Genomic DNA, 15,550 nt, shown 5'->3' on the forward strand with positions numbered 1-15,550 from the left:
CCTGATAGAGGTGTATAAGATGATGAGAGGCATTGATCGTGTGGATAGTCAGAGGCCTTTTCCCAGGGCTGAAATGGCTAGCATGAGAGGGAACAGTTTTAAGGTGCCTGGAAGCAGGTACAGAGGAGATGTCAGGGGTAAGTTTTTTATGCAGAGAGTGGTGAATGCGTGGAATGGGCTGCCGGCAACTGTGTGGTAGAGGCGGAAACGATAGGGTATTTTAAGAGACTCCTGGATGGGTACATGGAGTTTGGAAAAATAGAGGGCTATGTGTAACCCTAGGTAATTTCTAAGGTAAGGACATGTTCAGCACAGCTTTGTGGGCCAAAGGGCCTGTATTGTGCTGTATGTTTTCTATGTTTCTCTGTGATTCTATATCTATCAAGTTATAAAGAAGGCAAGACAGCGGCTATACTTTATTAAGAAGTTATGTCAACAAAGACACGCAAAAACTTCTATAGTTATACCGTGGAGAGCATTCTGACAGGCTGCATCACTGTCTGGTATGGAGGGGCTACTGCACAGGACTGAAAGAAGCTGCAGAAGGTTCTAAATCTAGTCAGCTCCATCTTGGGCACTAGCCTACAAAGTACCCAGGACATCTTCAGGGAGCTGTGTCTCAGAAAGGCAGTGTCCATTATTAAGGACCTCCAGCACCCAGGGCATGCCCTTTTCTCACAGTTATCATCAGGTAGGAGGTACAGAAGCCTGAAGGCACTCACTGAGTGATTCGGGAACAGTTTCTTCCCCTCTGCCATCCGATTCCTAAATGGATATTGAATCTTTGGACACTACCTCATTTTATTAATATATAGTATTTCTGTTTTTGCATGTTTTTTAATCCATTCAATATACGTAATTGATTTACTTGTTTATTTATTTTTTATTTTATTTGTTTTTTTCTCTCTGCTAGATTATGTATTGCATCGAACTGCTGCTGCTGACTTAACAAATTTCATGTCACAAGCCGATGATAATAAACCTGATTCTGATTCTGGACGCTGCCGAGAAAACTTCCTGGCAACGGCGCATGATCTGTCACTGTCAGGAGTACGTCGTCGGCGTAGGCCGAGAAGACGACCTCCATGTCCGCTTCGCGCAGAACCAGACCCGTCAGCCTCCGTCGAAGAAGGCTCGAGAACGGTTCTACACAGATCGCATACAGCTGGCGGACATGGGGCACCCCTGACGTACTCCTCTTCTGAAGAGAATGGGCGCTGTCAATGATCTATTGATCTTAACAAGGTACTCTGCGGCAGAGTATAGGAGCCGAACTCAGGTCATAAAGTGTTGTCCGAGCCCAGATGCCTGTAGAGTGCCCACCAGGAAACTGTGGTCTACCCAGTCAAACGCCTTCTCCTGGTCAAGAGAAAGAAATGCTGCCGGGGGACCCAGTTTTCTGGAGCAGGTGGATCGGGTCCCGGACTAGATGGACATTGTCCTGAATAGACTGGCCCGAGACTGTGTAAGATTGGTCAGGATCGATCATCTGTCTCATTACCGAATCAAGACGGCTGGCAATTGCCCGGGCGAAGATCTTGTAGTCCGCGCACGAGAGGGAGATCGGATGCCGGTTATTTAGCAGGCGGAGGTGTCCTTTCTTGGGCAGAAGGACCACGACAGCTCTCCGCCATGAGAGGGGCAATTCTCCTGTGGCTAGGTTCTCCCCTAGGGCAAGGCTGTAGTCATCCCCGGGGCATCCTAGGAAACCTGAAAAACTCCACGCTCAGTCCATCTAAGCCAGTTGCTGAAGGGCCGTAGACAGCTCCGCCTGAGTCAGGGAAGTGTCCAGCCGCTCTACATCCACAGGCTGACCATAGGCAGATCTTTCCAGACCTCACCGCACGCATCTGCATTTGACTGGGCTGGTGAGAACAAGGGCCGACAGAAAGAGCCGACTTCTTTATTGATTTCATCAAGGTCGGTGATGGAGGAGCCATCAGCAGCCTGTAACTCCACTAGCTGTTTCTGAACTCCCCGCCACTTCTCCAACGAGCAGAAACAGGGTGAGCCACAGTCCAACTCCTGCACCATTTGGATCCGCGACCTCACCTACGTTCCTCGGATTGCTGGAGCTGCAGATCCCTGAGTGTGTCCTTCTCCTGGTATTCCTGCCGTAACTGTTGGCCCCCAGCGGTCAGACCAAGACGGTTAAGCAACGCTCTCTCAAGCCGCTCAATCTCAGAGCCCCGCCTCTTTATCCACCCCCTAGTGCGCTCCCGACATAAAAACCGGATGTGGGCTTTGCCCGTCTCTCCCTCCAGGTGCTCCAGAGCGCTTGGAGCGAATCCCGGAATCGGCTGGCCTCCAGCAGCCGGTTGTTAAAGTGCCAATACCCGGATCCCACCCGAGGGTGCAGAGGAGCAAATTCCATCCACACAAGGTGATGATCCGAGCACGACGCGGTCCGCATGGAGGACGCCGACACGCGGGAGATGTAAGCCCGAGAGATATACAGGCGGTCTATCCGGGAACCTCCCTTACTAGATCTTCCCGAGAAGGCGCTGGAGTCCGGGTGAAGATTCCGCCAGCTCTCCACCAAGTCAAAGGAGCCGACTAGCTCCTTTAAGTTTTTTTTTGCCGATGCTGGGTCGCGTTGGAAGCCCGAGCGGTCCTCCACCTCGAGGGTACAGTTGAAGTCTCCCCCGAGGAACTCAGCAGGGTGGACAGCTGACAGAATAGCCGCGTTGCATCACACCGCGTCTCGGAGCATACACATTGATAAAATGTAGAGGTACACCATCCAGTCGCACAGCCAAGTGGAGCAAACGGCCGGGCACAACGTCTTGGACCCTTTCGATTTCTGGCTGGAAGGTCGGGGCCAACAGGATCGCCACCCCGCTAGAGCTGGAACTGAGGTGGCTCATGTAGATCCCGCCCTGCCACTCCAGGAGCCAAGCGGACTCGTCCCCCGGGATGGTATGGGTTTCCTGCAGGAAACTCACCGCATATCTCCCATCCCTGAGGACTGAGAGATTGTTATATTTAGACTCGCTATGGTAAGTTTCATGTCGGGAGTACGCTAGGCCTCGGCACCAGTACCCTTCCCGCTGAGAGCGGAAGCGCCCTCAACACTTTCCCGAAAAAGGCAAGAATGCGCTTTGCTTTCCGGGCCCGAGTGGTGCCAACGCCACCCTGTAACCCGCCATCTCCCGAAGGAGTTTGGCTGCTCCTCACTCTGATGTCCCTCACCAGGTCATCCGGGAAGGATTCACCTGTCACTTATCACTCCCAGGCACGGCATTCCCCTTCCCCTTCTGTCTGAGGATGACACGCAAAGACGTAACCAGCGAAGGGAGGCTAATTTCGGCCGATGCTTTGCACCCTCAGAGGTGAGAATAAACTCTCTGATCTCCTCCACAGGTATCAACAGGAACTTCTCGGGAGGGGACCGTTTTAAGTTTCGTGGACGTAGGTACAGAGGAGATGTCAGGGGAAGTTTTTTACACAGAGAGTGGTGAGTGTGTGGAATGGGCTGCCGGCGACGGTGGTGGAGGCGGATATGATAGGGTCTTTTAAGAGACTCCTGGACAGGTACATGGAGCTCAGTAAAATAGAGGGCTAGGTAATTTCTAAAGTAAGTACATGTTCGGCACAGCATTGTGGGACGAAGGGCCTTATTGTGCTGTAGGCTTTCTATGTTTCTATGTCTCGCTATAAAACGCGTCTCCCTCTACCCCCTCACTATACATAGAGCCCCCATCTTCCTCCTCGTCTGTGCCAATAGACGGCAGCACTTGTAACGCACACTGCGCAGCGGGTACCTCGCTCATACCTCCCTGCTCCACCGTCACATCAGCTTTACCCACAGTTACGACAATGGGGGGGGGGCGGTCATCCCTGGAACTCCCTGTGAATTGATGGGGTCGGCATGCAGGTTACATTTCCCTCCCCTGGAGCCAGGCACGAGGAGGACCACAGCAACTCTGGTTCTAGGGGGTCCACCGCAGCCTGATCCTGAGTGTGACAGAGGCTGGTCTCCGCTCCACTAACATTCCTGTAGTTGATACACTTGCCTCCAGGAAGACACAACTCCTAAGTCCTGGGTGGAGGGCCCGTCCCAGTTGCGCGCACAGGGCGAACCCCACCTTCCTGCACAAATACGTCACCCACCACAAGGCTGGAGGCCACATTTGGGCATTCAGGTTTAAGACCGACCTTCACCCGATTCCCAACCCTTCCAGGGATTCCCCACGTCTACATTTTCTGCCCTCTCTTTCTCCTCTACAGGCCAGAGGAGCACACAGGTTCGGGAGTAACCGATACAGCGGCCCAGCTGCGCACATCCCCGAGCCTTCCGCTCCGCTTCAGGCCAAGTGGGCGTGAGCTCAGTGTTCTCGGGGATTTTGGATGTCTTCTTCGCCCTCTTGCACGTAGCCTTAAGATCCCCCGCCCGAACCACAGGGGCAGGAGCAGGGGCTGAAACAGGCGCAGGAATAGGGCGAGGGCAGCGGCAGGGGCAGGGGCTGAAACAGGCGCAGGAATAGGGCGAGGGCAGCGGCAGGAGCAGGGGCTGAAACAGGCGCAGGAATAGGGCGAGGGCAGCGGCAGGAGCAGGGGCTGAAACAGGCGCAGGAATAGGGCGAGGGCAGCGGCAGGAGCAGGGGCTGAAACAGGCGCAGGAATAGGGCGAGGGCAGCGGCAGGGGCAGAGGCTGAAACAGGCGCAGGAATAGGGCGAGGGCAGCGGCAGGAGCAGGGGCTGAAACAGGCGCAGGAATAGGGCGAGGACAGCTGGGGCACTGATGCCAGAAGTGGACTCCTTATGGCGGGTGTTGGGACAGTCCCTCCGAAAGTGCTCCACCTCCCAGCACGCATGGCACCGCAGGTGCTCAGGGCTCCACTCCACCTTGTGCCGGACAGTAAACCGGCCCTCAACGTCCTCCTCCCGCGCCAGCTGGCGCTGGAAAGAGATTACATTCTGCAGAGTGTGTCTCTCAAATTTGTGTCTTATGGCAGTTATCCCTGACCTTACCTGTCACAAGAGGGCTAGATGAGGAAGCAAGACCTTGTTGGGAATGAAGGGCTTGACTGACGCAGGACGATTCGTTGCGTGGCAGCTGTCACCAGCTCCATTTGTAAAAAGATGTCTTTTACCGAGAGCCCGATGCAGCAACTCATCATTCCCCAGATAAAACACTGCCTTCCCGGACTCTTTCTCGGAGACCAAAATACCGCCTTCTCCAACCAAGTCCTCAATGGCTTCCGCACATTGTTCCAGAGTGATTTCAGGATGCAAAATTCATTGCACCCTGCGTTCATCCTCCACCGACCGAAACAGGGCATGGTCCGAGGCTGGAGAGGGAGCCGCCATTGTATAACTCGCCGAGGTCTGCGACCCTCTGGAGACCGCTCCGGCATGGTAGCACCATGTCCAAAGCGTGAAATATATGCGGTGTGGCGGGTGATAAAGTCCTGGAGGAAGTAGAATTACTGAACAGAAAAGTTTGCAACTTCCCGCAGTTCGCCCGCCGATGCGGCGTCCGCAAGCCTGTCGGTCCGGCCGCCCCAACGTTTGGGTCCCGGGAAGCCGGAACGCATTACAGACGGTACAGATTCGCCTTAAACAGCTGGAATGGAGAGGATCCTTCAGTTGCTGGGGCAGTGGGGAGCCACGCAGCGCACGACAGTACCTTACTGGCTCGGCTCTCTGGAAAGGCTCCGTCGATTCCGAAGAACTCACAGGCTGTGAAAGGTCGAGACGTCTAAAAAGCTCCGGCTGCTTCACCGGATGAGAATCACGACGTCAAAGGAGGAAGGAATGTTGTCCCGATGTTAGTGGGGCAACAACGGCGTCTGTCTCCCAGTTTTCGCAGCGAAATGGCTTCCTGCCGAGTTGCCCGAGGCCGCAGCTAGAAGCTACGCAGTTAGCAGCCGCCAACAAACCCAGTCCAAATTGGTAGAAAAACCCAGAACGGAGCCTCCACTCTAAAACGGCCACTCACTCAGTTGTCCAAGAGACCCCCCGAATCCCCTCCAAAGTATCTCACGAACTATATGCAGCCGGTTTTCCTCGATTTCTTCCACCTCAATCAGAACAGCTCCACCCCGTGTCTGACCCCGGGAGTGTGAAATGGAACGGTTGGAGAGAGATTCACTCTGTCTGACCCCAGGACTGTGTGATGGGGCGGTGTAGAGGGAGATTCACTCTGTCTGACTCCGGGAGTGTAAGCTGGAACTGTGTGGAGGGAGCTTCACTCTGTGTCTGACCCCGGGAGTGTGTGATGGGACAGTGTGGAGGGAGGGTCACTCTGTGTCTGACCCCGGTTCTGTGTGATGGGACGGTGTAGAGGGAGATTCACTCTGTCTGACCCCGGGAGTGTAAGCTGGAACGGTGAGGAGGGAGCTTCACTCTGTCTCTGACCCCGGGAGTGTGTGATGGGACAGTGTGGAGGGAGCTTCACTCTGTGTCTGACCCCGGGAGTGTGTGATGGGACGGTGTGGAGGGAGATTCACTCTGTCTGACTCCGGGAGTGTGTGTTGGGACGGATGGAGGGAGCTTCACTCTGTCTGACCCTGGGAGTGTGTGATGGGACAGTGTGGAGGGAGCTTCACTCTGTATCTGACCCCGGCAGTGTGTGTTGGGACGGATGGAGGGAGCTTCACTCTGTGTCTGACTCTCTTTTTTTACAATAATTTCTTTATTACAAATTCGGTGCTATATATACAAAACAGTGACTAACAATTACAGTACTTCACTAGATATAAACAGTACACATTAAACCAAAATGTTCCCATCTTTATCAATGATGGCAATTACACCCTGCGGAGCCCAATGGTCCCGGAACGCCTCTAAGTTCGCCGTGGACTGCGCGTGTTCCTTATCAGTATTTACCCAGGCACGAACACACCCCTTAAACAACACACATCAAAGTTGCTGGTGAACGCAGCAGTCCAGGCAGCATCTATTGGAAGAGGTACAGTCGACGTTTCGGGCCGAGACCCTTCGTCAGGACTAACTGAAGGAAGAGCTAGTAAGAGATTTGAAAGTGGGAGAGGGAGGGGGACCCGGGCAGATCTTCCCGCCACCCGTTTCCAAGACCCACGGATGGCTGTTTCGTCAGCCTCAGGAGCAAGTTGATAAGGAGATCTTCGTCCCTCCATGTCCCCCTCCTTACTGGATGACCATATATAAATAGGGTGGGGCTAAAATGCAACCAGAAGGCGAGAAACAGCCCACCCAAAAGGGGCTGCAGCCTCACACATTCCCTGTACATGCGGTACACGGTTTCTTCTAGCCCGCAGAAGTGACATGCGGCTGGGAGATCCGTGTACAAGCTGAAGAACTTATTACAAGGCATCGCTCTATGCAGCAGCCTCCACCCCAAGTCCCCAAGATGCATGGGAAGAACTCCCTCATAAAGGGTCTTCCACTGGGGACCCCCCTCACCTCCAGGTGGAAAGACCGACCGCCATGGCGTGTCGGGACGGTGGACAAGGGCTAGGAAGTCGGGGTGTGGAGTAGCAGCCCATAGAGGCACCTCCTACTTGCATCCCTAAATGGGATTGTGGGCGTCGGGGAGAGAGGGCTCAAGTTGTGTGGGCTCGGCTCTCGGATAAGATTGCGGGTCCTGGGACCGACGAGCAGCTCAACCTGAGTCGATCCACACACCTGAGTCGCACCGACATCCGTTGAGGCAGGGCAAGGGTCGGCCAGGAATCGGCCCTCTGCCAGAGGAGGGGATCCCCAGCCTGACGCAACCATGTTCCAGACTCTCAGTAGGTCCTGATAGAAGCCGGGCAGACTCCGTAAAGTAGCACGGCTGACGCCCGCCGGTGGTAGCTGCATATCTTCGTGAAGACAGCAGCCCCTCCGGAGGAAGAAATTCGCCAATACGTGCCTCTTGGGAGGATGCTCGGCATACAGGAATCTCTGCAGGGTCCTGAGGCGGAGAGCCGCCAGTCGTGTACGTACACACACCAGCGACTGTCCGCCCTCTTCCACTGGAGACTCAAGACCGCTGCGGAGACCCAGCGTTTCCTGTTACCCCAGAAGAAGTCCACTAACTTCCTCTGCATTCTTGCGACAAAGGGGGCAGGAGGGGCCAAAGTAACCATCCGGTACCACAACATGGAGGCCACCAGCTGGTTTATGACCACCACCCTGCTTCGATAGGAAAGCACCCTGAGAAGGCCTGACCAGCGCCCCAGCCGGGCCATGACCTTTGTCTCCAGATCCTGCCAGTTCGCCAGCCAGGTCTCCCCAGAAGGACTCAGGTAGACTCCCAGATAGAGAAGACGTCTGGTGCTCCACTCAAAAGCTCTCATCTCCTCCGGCAGGGAGTCCACCTGCCACTGACCCACTAAGAGTCCTGAACATTTCGCCCAGTTGATCCTGGCGGAGGATGCCGCCGAGAAAACATCTTGGCACTCGCGCATCCTCCGCAGGTCACAGGGGTCTGTCATCATGAGGAGACCCTCCGGAGTAGGCTGAGAGGACGACCTCCATGTTCGGTTCACGCAGAACCAGACCTGTCAGCCTTCGCCGAAGAAGGCTGAGGAATGGCTCCACACAGATCGCATACAATTGACCAGACATGGGGCACCCCTGACGTACTCCTCTTCTGAAGGGAATGGGTGCTGTCAGTGATCCGTTAATCTTAACAAGGCACTCTGCACCAGAGTATAGGAGCTGAACTCGGGCCACAAAGTGTGGTCCGAGCCCAAAAGCCTGCAGAGTGCCCACCAGGAAACTGTGGTCTACCCGGTCAAACGCTTTCTCCTGGTCAAGAGAAAGAAACACTGCCTGGGACCCAGTCTCCTGTGCAGGTGAATCAGGTCCCATACTAGGTGGACATTGTCCTGGATGGAGTGGCCCGGGACTGTGTAAGATGGTCAGGATGGATCACCTGTCTCAGTACTGAACGAAGACGGTAGGCCATTGCCCGAAGGAAGATCTTGTAGACCGCGCACAAGAGGGAGACCGGCCGCCAGTTCTTTAGCAGGCGGAGGTCTCGCTTCTTGGGCAGTAGGACCAGAACAGCCCTCCGCCATGAGAGGGGCATTTCCCCGGTGGCTAGGCTCTCCCCTAGGACAAGGCTGTAATCATCCCCCAGGACATCCCAGAAAGCCTGATAAAACTCAACACTCAGTCCATCTAAGCCGGGTGACTTACCCCTCCGGAGTTGCCGAAGGGCAGTAGACAGCTCCTCCCGAGTCAGGGGAGCGTCCAGACGCACTGCGTCCTCTGGGGTGGACTTAGGCAAATCTTTCCAGCCCTCATTGCACGCATCTGCATTTGACGGATCCGGCGAGAATAAGGACCGATAAGAACGGACTTCTTTGTTAATTCCGTCGGGGGCCGTGATGGAGGAGCCATCAGCAGCCAGCAAATCCACTAGCTGCTTCTGAACTCTCCGCCACTTCTCCAACGAGTAGAAGAAGGGTGAGCCACGGCCCAAATCTTGCAGCATTTATATCCGTGACCTCACATACCCTCCTCGGGACTGCTGGAGCCGCAGATTCCTTGGTGAGTACTTCTTCTCCTGGTATTCCTGCCATAGCTGTTGGTCTCCAGCGGTCGGAACAAGACGGGAACACGAGGAATTCTGCAGATGCTAAAAAGCCAAGCAACACACATCAAAGTTGCTGGTGAACGCAGCAGGCCAGGCAGCATCCCTAGGAAGAGGTACAGTCGACGTTTCGGGCCGAGACGCTTCGTCAGAACAAGACGGGACTCTAGGTCAAGCAACGCTCTCTCAAGCCGCTCAATCTCAGAGCCCCGCCTCTTTGTCGACCCCCTAGTGTACTCCCGACATAAAAACCAGATGTGGGCAAATTCCATCACAGCCGTAGGCAGCCGAACTCTCTCCGTCTCTCCCTCCAAATGACCCAGAACTCTCGGAACGAATCCCGAAATCGGCCGGTCGTTAAAATGCCAATACCCGGATCCAACCCGAGGGTGCAGAGGAGTAAATTCCATCCACACATGGTGATGGTCCGAGCACGACACCGTCCGCATGGAGGAAGCCGACACGCGGGAGATGTAAGCCCGAGAGATGTACAGGCGGTCCCGGTCTATCCGGGAACCTCTCTCTCTAGATCTTCCCGAGAAGGCGCTAGAGTCGGGGTGAAGATTCCGCCAGCTCTCCACCAAGTCAAAGGAGCCGACTAGCCTTTAACATTTTTATCGATATTGGATTGCGTTAGAGGCCCGGGCGGTCCTCCGCCTCGAGGGTACAGTTGAAATCTCCCCCGAGGATGACGCAGTCCCAGGATCGATGGAACTCAGCAGAGCGGACAGCTGACAGGATAGCCGCGTCTGCATCACACCGCGCCTCGGAGCATACACGTTGATAAAATGTAGAGGTACACCATACAGGTGCACAGCCAGGTGGAGCAGACGGCCGGGCACAACGTCGTGGACTCTTACGATTTCTGGCTGGAAGGTCGGGGCTAACAGGATCGCCACCCCGCTAGAGTTGGAGCTGAGGTGGCTCATGTAGACCCCGCCCTGCCACTCCAGGAGCCAAGCAGACTCATCCCCCGGGATAGTATGGGTTTCCTGCAGGAAAATCACCGTATATCTCCCATCCCTGAGGACTGAGAGGTTGTTATATCTGCAGAGAGAACCCCTGCTTCCGTTTACACTTACACTCGCTATGGTAAGCTTCGTGTCGGGAGCACACTAGGCCTCGGCACCAGTACCCTTCCCGCTGAGAGCGGAGGCTACCTCAACCACACTATCCCGAAGTAAACCAAGAATACTTTTTGCTTTCTGGGCCCGAGTGGTACCATCGCTACCGTGACCCACCATCTCCCGAAGGAGCGAGGCTGCTTCTCCCTCTGATGGCCCTCGCCAGGTCATCCAGGAAGGATTTCAGCTGTCGCCTGTCATTCCCCGACACAGCATTCCTCTTCCGCTTCCCCTTCCGTCTGAGGATGATTCGCAGGGACTTCACCAGCCTCGGCATGCTAGACCACCGAAGCGAGGCTAGTTTCGGCCGATGCTCTGCACCCTCAGAGGTGACAATGAACTCTCTAATTTCCTCCACCGGTATCAATGGCGATTTCTCAGGAGGGGTGAGGATGTCCAATGTCTCGCTATCAAAGGAATCTCCCTCCAACTCTTCACTGCAAATAGATCCCCCATCTTCCTCCTTGTGTGTTCTAACAGATGGCCGCACTTGTAACCCACACTGCGCTGCGGGTACCTCACTCATACCTGCCCGCTCCACTGTCGCATCCACAGTTTCGACAATAGAGGGATAATCCCCAGGGAATCCCTGCAGGCCATTAGTTGATGGGGTCGGCATGCAGAGTATATCACACTCCCTAGGAGACAGGTATGAAGGGGACCCCAGCACCTCTGGTCCAAGGGATTCATCGGCAGCCTGATGCTGACAGTGAGAGAGGTTGGTCTCCTCTCTGTTCATACTATTCGATGCACTTGCCTCCAGGGAGGCGCTTACTGCTGAGTCCTGGGTGGAGGGCTCCAGGTCTGTCTTAGTTGTGCAAACAGGGCTAGCACCAGCTTTCTGCACAACCACACCATCCACCACAGGACTGGTGGCTACATCTGGGAACACAGGTTTAGAACCAACCTCCACCTGGATTCCCACCCCTTCATGGGACTCCCCCGCGTCTACATTCCCTTCTCCTCTTCACGCCGGAGGAGCACACAGGTGCAGGATTCACCAATGGGGTGGTACTCTCCGCTTCCATCGCCCCGTCCACCTGCGCACCTCCCCGAGCCTCCCGCTCCACTTTAGGGCAGATGGGCGTGAGCCCTGCGGTCTCGGGGGCCGACTTCTTAGGGTGTTTGGATTTCTTCTTCGCTTTCTTGCCCCGCACAGGCTCCACCCCTGTCCCTCGCCTGAGCATCCCTGCACGTAGCCTCAAGATCTCCCACCTGAACCACAGGGGCAGAAGCAACAGACGTAGGAATAGCGACAGGGGTAGGGGCAGGTTGAGAGGCAGGAGCAGAGGCAGGCGTAGGAATAGGATCAGGGGCAGAGGTAGCTGGGGCAGTAGTGCCCGAAGTGGACTCCCTGGGGTTTCGGGTGTTAGGACAGTCCCTCCGAATGTGCCCCACCTCCCTGCACGCATGGTACCGTGGGCGCTTGGAGCTCCAATACACCTGATAGTCCACCCCCACCCCACCCCCACCCCGTGCCGGACTGTAAACCGGCCCTCAACGGCGTCCTCCCATTCCAGCTGCATGAATACCTGACGCCGGAAAGAGATTACGGTACGGAGGGTGCGTCTCTTAAATTTGTGTCTAATGACAGTCATCTCCGACTTTACTTGTCCCAAGCGGGCTAGAGCGGGAAGCAGGTCCTCGCTGGGGATGAAAGGCTTAACGTGACCGAGGACGATGCGTTACGTGGGAGCTGTCACCAGCTCCATCTGTAAAAAGATGTTTTCCATCGTGATCCCCCCGCTAACAGCCCGATGCACTAACTCGTCATTCGTCAGATAAAACACTGCCTTTCCGAACTCTTTCTCGGTGGCAAAAATACCACCTTTCCCCACCAGGTCCTCCATGGCCTCCGCACACTTTTCCAGAGTAGTTCCAGGACGCAAAATACATTGCACCCTGCGTTCCACTTTTACCGACCGAAACAGGGCATTGTCCGAGGCTGGAGAGGCAGCCGCCTTTGCATAACTCCGCGAATGCCTGCGACTCCCTGGAGACCGGTCCGGCAGGCTGGCGCTATTTCCCAATCGAGAATTTTACGGCGGTGCCGGTTTGAAGTCCTGGAGCGAGTTGAGTAACTGGCTGGAAAAGTTTTTACTCGACGGTACCTTGCCAGAAATTCCAATTCCAGGAAACGCTCCGTCTGTCCTGAAGAACTCCCGGGCCGTGAGAGGTCGATACGTCTCAACAGATGCTCCGGCTCCGATACCGAACGCAAATTAAGAAGATGAAAGAGGAGGGACGTTGTCCCGATGACAGTACAACGGCGTGTTTCTCCGGTGTTTGGAGCGGAACGGCTTCCTGGCGAGATGCCAGCGGCCGCAGCTGGGAGCTACGATGTTAGCAGCCGCCAACAAACCCAGTCCATACTGGCAGAAAAACTCCAAACGAAGCTTCCACACTAAATCAGCCACTCACTCACATGTCCAAGAGACATTTCGAACCACCTCCAAAGTATCTCACGAACTTTATGCAGCAGATTTTCCTCGATTTCTCCCAGCTGAATCAGAACAGCTCCACGCTGTGTCTAACCCCGGGAGTGTGTGATGGGACGGTGTGGAGGAAGTTTCACTCTGTGCCTGACCCTGGTAGTGTCTGATGGGACGGTGTGGAGGGAGTTTCTCTCTGTGCCTGACCCTGGTAGTGTGTGATGGGACGGTGTGGAGGAAGCTTCACTCTGTGACTGACCCTGGTAGTGTCTGATGGGACGGTGTGGAGGGAGTTTCACTCTGTGTCTGACTCTGGGAATGTGTGATGGGACAGTGTGGAGGGAGTTTCATTCTGTGTCTGACCTCAGGAGTGTGTGATGGGACAGTGTGGAGGGAGCTTCACTCTGTGTCTGACTCCGGGAGAGTGTGATGGGATGGAGTGGAGGGATCTTCACTCTGTGTCTGACCCTGGGAGTGTGTGATGGGACAGTGTGGAGGGAGCTTCGCTCTGAGTCTGACTCTGGGAATGTGTGATGGGACAGTGCGGAGGGAGCCTAGCTCTGTATCTGACAGTGGAGAGTATATTGACTGACTGCATCACAGCCTGGTATGGAAATACCAATGCCCTTGAACGGAAAATCCTTCAAACTGTATGGCCCAGTCCATCAGAGGTAAACACCCACCCCACCACTGAGCACATCTACATGGAGCACTGTCGCAGGAAACCAGCATCCATCATTAGGGACCCCCACCACCCAGGCCAGGCTCTCTTCTCACTGCTGCCATCAGGTAGAAGGTACAGAAGCCTCAGGACTCACACCACCAGGTTCAGAAACAGTTATTACCCCCTCAGCCACCAGTCTCCTGAACCAGAGGGGATAACTTCAGTCGGTTTCACTTGGCTCATTGTTTAAATTTCACACAACCAATGGATTGACTTTCAGAGATTTCTTCTCAAGTTCTCGATATTTATTATTATTAATTCTTTCTTGTTATATTTGTTTAGTTTGTTGTCTTTTGTACACTGGTTGAACGCCCAAGTTGGTACAGTCTGTCAATGATTCTATTATGGTTATTATTCTGTTATGGATTTATTGAGTATGCCCGCGGGAAAATTAATTTCAGGGTTGTATATGGTGACATATATATGTACTGATAATAAATGTACTTTGAACTTACCTTTCCAGTCCTGATGAAGTTCTCAACCCGAAATCTCAATTATTTATTCCCCTCCATAGATGTTGCCTGACCTGCCACGTTCCTCCAGCACTTTGTGTGTTACACAAAACACTGAGGTAGTGAGGGAGTGGGTGGAACTGCCACCCCACAGTGCCAGAGACCCGCCCGAGTTCGATCGTTGAGGTGTTGTATATTCTCCTGAGGGTCAGGATAGATTGAGAGGGCAGGATATCCTCCTATGTGTCAGAAAGCCCGCCAGGCTGCTCTGGAAAAAATCAGAAAAAGACAAAAGTACGCAGCGGTATTAATAACCTAACATCGATAAATCTGGAAGTGATGGACTTCAGGACTTGAAGACAGCCTTGAGAGGCTGAACATCTGCCTGGTCCTATCGTCAGCAGGAGCGGACGGCCTGCGGCAGGGGGAGCTGTCTGAAGCCCCAGTCGCTCTCTGCCCTCCCCTCACACGTGAGCGCACAGCAGCCCACCTGCATCCTGAGCGTTCCGGCTCATCGAGATGAACAGGAAGGTCAGGAGTCCAGCTCCTCACTGAGGAAATTACCCAGCCTTGTGCAGCAGAGAGGGGCGAGTGGGGGGGGGGGGGCGCTCAGTGATCGACGGGCTGTAATTACCAGCACTGCAGAGAGGGGGAGGCAGAGAGAGAGAGAGAAAGGAAGGGGGGGCGGAAAGGGGGGAAGAGAGAGAGAGAGAGAAAGGAACAGAGAGGGAAAGAGGGAGAGAGAGGGGAGGGACAGAGAGAGAGAGGGAGAGGAGAGAGAAGGAGAGAGGGGGAGAGAGGGAGGGGGGAGAGAAAGAGAAAACTGTGATTGAGGAGACAGACTGTACTTACCAGCACTACAGAGAGAGAGGGAAAGAGAGAGAGAGAGAGAGAGGGAAAGGAAGGGAGAGAGAGAGAGAGAGAGAGAGAGACCACTCAGTCAGTGATAGAGGATACAAGATGTAATTACCAGCACGACAGAGAGAGAGGGAAAGAGAGGAAGGGAGAGAGAGAGAGAGAGAGAGAGAGAGACACCACTCAGTGATGGAGGATACAAGATGTAATTACCAGCACTACAGAGAGAGAGAGGGTGAGAGAGACAGGGAAGTGGGAAGAGAGGGGGAGAGAAGACAGCGAGTGAGGGAGAGTAAGGGAGTGGGGGAGAGGGTGAGGGAAACAGGCCTCAGTGATCAGGGATACATAATGTAATTACCAGCACCATGGAGAGAGAGAGAGAGGCAGAAATATACAATTGATAGACTAGAGCTGCACACAGACATATAGAGACACATACACACACCAACATA

General features: G+C 54.5%; 1 protein-coding gene across 15 annotated transcripts in view; it reads right to left on the reverse strand.

Moving 5' to 3' along the window:
- Positions 1-14,321, reverse strand: part of slc16a13 (solute carrier family 16 member 13) — a 135,099-nt gene extending 120,778 nt beyond the window's left edge. For 10 of the 15 annotated variants that reach the window (XM_072258465.1, XM_072258461.1, XM_072258466.1 and 7 more), the window contains exon 1: positions 4,975-6,639. The gene's annotated coding sequence lies outside the window, so the exon portion shown is untranslated. Of the gene's footprint in view, positions 1-4,974; positions 6,641-14,246 lie in introns of those variants that run through there. The other 5 variants (XR_011886049.1, XR_011886048.1, XM_072258468.1 and 2 more) reach the window with 2 other exon arrangements.
- Positions 14,322-15,550: the final 1,229 nt, after the last annotated feature.

The sequence above is a fragment of the Mobula birostris genome, chromosome 5, assembly GCF_030028105.1.
Source record: "Mobula birostris isolate sMobBir1 chromosome 5, sMobBir1.hap1, whole genome shotgun sequence".
Classification (NCBI taxonomy): Eukaryota; Metazoa; Chordata; class Chondrichthyes; order Myliobatiformes; family Myliobatidae; genus Mobula; species Mobula birostris.